The sequence below is a fragment of the Sinocyclocheilus anshuiensis genome, unplaced genomic scaffold, assembly GCF_001515605.1.
Source record: "Sinocyclocheilus anshuiensis isolate Anshui unplaced genomic scaffold, SAMN03320099.WGS_v1.1 scaffold457, whole genome shotgun sequence".
Taxonomy (NCBI): domain Eukaryota; kingdom Metazoa; phylum Chordata; class Actinopteri; order Cypriniformes; family Cyprinidae; genus Sinocyclocheilus; species Sinocyclocheilus anshuiensis.
The window spans coordinates 4,535,123-4,539,898 of record NW_015537939.1 but is presented as its reverse complement, the minus strand read 5'-3'; positions in this window follow the sequence as shown (position 1 = coordinate 4,539,898).

Sequence of the window (4,776 nt, the reverse complement as noted above, 5' to 3'; positions counted from 1 at the left end):
AAATACCTATATAGATAAATAAATTAACTACACCCCCCTATTGGAAGAAAATTGCAACATACAGTACATAAATGATAATAAACATAAATAAATGAATAAATTGGCACTGCTGACCCATCTACTATAACATTAAATATTCACAGTTAATATTTTTGCTTGCAAAAAAAAAAAAAAAATTATATAAACTATTTTTGAACGGCCGTCAAAAGAGAAACAACATCTGTATATAGGCTAGGTCTACTTTAGATACTCATACAGCAGAAGAAATATATTTAATTTTTTTCTGTCCAAAATATTTCATATGCTAAATGTATGTTACAAACAACACAGTGTAGGAAATATATTTTCCTAATGAAACATTTACATTGCTTAACCTTCTAATGCCAAAATATATTGCAAAATTAGCTTAATAAATGTCAAATACCTTTCAGGTATATATATATTTTTATGCCATATGGGTATAGTGGTTTACATTAGTGTGTGTGTAGGGCAAGTGTGCAATAGTATTATTTATTATAGTATTTTATTAGTGTATTTTTACTAATGTGAAGTGTGCTGCAAATTTTGTGATTTCTATGACTTTGTAAAGTGAAGTATGCAGTTGTTTTGTGTAGTCACTAGTCAGTAATGGTGTGTATAATGAAGTGTTTAGTGTTCATTTAGTGTTTTTTAACACTAGAGCTTGACTGGTGGAGGCTGAATGAACTGACGGGACAATCTTGAGATTCCACAGAGGAAGAGAGGAGGACAGATGAAACAGAGCAGAGGTCAGAGGGGACAGAGGGACAGAGAAAGGGTTAAAGCTGAGCTCTCGCTCTCTCTGCTTCACCTCTCTGAGCAGCAATTCATGAACATTCAGCTGCTAATCACTGTTTAAACACACTTCAGCGCACACAATACCACACACACACACACACACACTCACTCTCTCACACACACACACACACACACGCACACACTCACACACACACACACACTCTCTCTCTCACACACGCACACACACACACACACACTCACTCACTCTCTCACACACACACACACACACACGCACACACTCACACACACACACACACTCTCTCTCTCACACACGCACACACACACACACACACTCACTCACTCTCTCACACACACACACACACACACGCACACACTCACACACACACACACACTCTCTCTCTCACACACGCACACACACACACACACACTCACTCACTCTCTCACACACACACACACACACACGCACACACTCACACACACACACACACTCTCTCTCTCACACACGCACACACACACACACACACTCACTCACTCACTCACACACACACACACACACACACACACACTGATCTGATCCTTACGTATCAATCCAAGGCCTGTTCTGCACAAAAACAAGACTTTTAAACTTTTAACTACCTCACATCAAATCTGAAATATCACTCACATGTTGCATGTTTTAGAATTTGCTTTTTGAATTTGTTTCATTTTTTCAAAACCTTCAAAGTTCTTCATGTCTTTGACAACAGGCAATCATCTTTCACTTGTTTTCTAGAAAAAAACCCTACTTTCGGAAAGGAACAAAATGAAGGGAAAGAGAAAAGAACAAAAACATGTTCAACATGTTTATATTTCCAGCTCAGCTGAAGACGGGAATATCAGGAAATGGCATCTCAGCTTCCTGTTTCTTCCAGAGAAAAACTCAATCCATCTCTCTCTATCTTGTGTGTTTCTTTATACCATTCTATCTATGATGAAGACAGTATCTCTGTTACCCTGTGGAGAGAATGTTTCCAAATCAAAAACAGTGAGAGAATGATTCATGTTTAAGTGTTCAATTGTTAATATTTCATTAAGTTCTAGTAGATGTTTCACTAGCGATGGATTGTTTTATAATAATAATAATAATACAGGTAATATGGACCCCACTGGCTCAAACAGACAGAACAGATTCATGATGTTTACACTCTTCAGCGTATGAATGAATTACATATTTAGACTTTGCTTCAAGTCAGTGTATTTTCATAATTCAATACCCAGATTATCATAATTCATCACAAATAACCTGAAAGTCCTTTATAAACATTTGTGGGGGAAGTGCTTTTGCTGTAAGAACAGACATTTGGTCTGATTTGTGCAGCTTGAAAATGGTAATGTCTTCATCGTTTGTTGATTAATAGCAGATGAAATGAGGAAGAAATGTTTTAAATGGATTATATGCCGAATATAATGTGAATAAATAAATATTGTACAATAAATATTTTTTAAAATTTTTATTGTATGAATATATATTTTTTAAATGTGCATTTGTCGTTTTATCATGGCTAATTTGGTTCTTTAGTGTTGATATTGAGATAAAGATTTTAAGAATTTTTAAGAATTACATTTAGACAGTTTTTTTAAATATTTATATTAAAAATATGAATTAAAGAATTAATGTATAAATGTATATATACTTTTACAAAATGGTTATTTGGGTAAATCTGCCAAACGGGGCAGTTTTGGTTGCTATTTCTGACAGAAATCGGCTTTATTGTACAGGTTCGAGGTTTGTTTGTGTGTGGGATTTAAAAAAAAATGTTTATGTGTGTGTGTGTGTGTGCCACATGCATTAATAATCGGCATATTTCATACACTTTGGATGGGTTAAATGCAGAGCACTAATTCCAAGTATGGGTCATCATACTTGGCCACATGTCACGTCACTTTCACTTTCACATATTTTCCCCTTCTCTAAATGTGTGTGTCTCTGTGAACACTCAAACCTCAGATATTTTATGGTCAGCAGTAATTATTCTGAAGTAATCTATGACGTCATAATGCGCCACAGTGGTTCTGGAGCTCAGTGTTGTCTTCCCTTAAGCACTGTGCGTCTGTCAACTGACCCTGAGGCCGTCAGACCTCTATAAACATTACAAGATAAAACGATCCTCAAACCAGCCGTACCTGTTTCAGATGTTCAGAGCCCTAAAGGTACTTGTCTTACAATGAGACACTACAGCTCTGGTCAACATTCATCGGATTGCTCCGCTTTACAGAGTAACTCTTCACCTCTCCATAAACTTTACAACGTAAAGGTGACTTTAGGGTCATTTATGGAGGTGAGGAGAAAAGAAAGGGTCAGACGTGGAAGTCTGGAGAAAAGAAAGAGGTGAAGTTAAGAAGTGATTGAGCTTGTGATGGTTTTGTTGCAAATAGAACGCTAGAAAAGTCACGTTTTTATTCAAATAGTATATAAAAAGTGAAATGGCTAGATATAGACTAGATATACTTAGTAAAACAAGCAGCAGCACGTGACAAAAACAGGACACGTACTACTAATATTTTTAAACAAGATTTGTCGCCATCTGCTGGTTATTATGAAAATCGCTATGGGTTTTCAGGCACTTCAAATGGAAAAAATAAAGTATTACCATAACACACACACATAATTTGTTAATATGTCATTTATTTATTATATATTAAGTTCTATCAAAGGTAGCACGGTATTGCCATCTGATACATCATTATATCATAATAACCATCACACACAGTACTTTTTGTAAGGGGCTGACAAAATGTTACACCCCCCCATTAAAGACAGTTTAATGCTCCGTTAAATAATTAATAAAGAAAAATATAAAAATACAAAGAGTGAGAGAGGACGTTTGGCGGCTATATTTAATTATTAATTAGTATCATAAAAAAAAAATATTATTAATAAATAAAAACAGAAAGAGTTATCTTATAGTTGTAAAGTTCGGGGGCCATAACCTAATGAATAATTAATGAGAATAATAACATGAGATAAAAATACAAAAATAAATTAATTTATCATTTATGAATACAAATACGAAAAATCTCCAAATTGTAGGCTATAACAAGAGAGAAGAAGGAAGTGTGTTTAGTCTATTGTTGAAAAATTATATTAATATTATTAAATTACATATAATTACTTACATTAATATGACTATTTCAAATCATTCAATCACATTAATATAATTATATGTAAAAATGTGATATGGAGTCCTTAATGTAAAACGTTAATGTTAATTTGCATCAAGATTTACATTGTTTAAATGTTTTTATTTAAGAATTACATTTAAATGTTGCTTTTTAAAGAATAATGTAATAATAAAAATTCATATAATACATGATTATTTGTTGTATCATTTGTAATATAAATTATAAAATATAATATTGCTTTTATAAAATGGTTATTTGGGTAAATCTTCCAAATTGGGTTGCTAGTTCTGACAAAATTGGGCTTTATTTGACATAGTTTGAGGTTTGTTTGTGAGTGGATGATTGGAGATTAAATAAGATTATTGATCAATAAAACTAAAAAAAAGAGTTCTCTTTTAGTTTGAAAGTTTGTGGGCTATAACATAATTAATAATTCATGAGTATAATTACATGGGGAAAATACGATAACATATAACAATGTATAAAAATATTAGTAACACTTTAGAATAGGGAACACATATTCACTATTAACTAAGAGATTTCCCTGAACAAACTCCTAATTTGCTGCTTATTAATAGTTCTAGTCGTGTCCATTTTTGGAAGGCCAAACAAAGTAGTTTCGCTTTCACAACGAAACAGCATCACACACCACGGCCTAGAGTGAGCAGCGGCGGCGGCCTAGAGTGAGCAGAGGCCGGAGGCTAGCGTGAGGAACGGCCGGAGGGTTAGAGTGAGCAGAGGCGAGCGGGCTTGAGAACGGCGCGGCCGGCCATTTCGACAAAGGAGCGTCCGGAAGGACATGTGACGACTCTGGGCTGGACTCCGCTTCGTCCACGG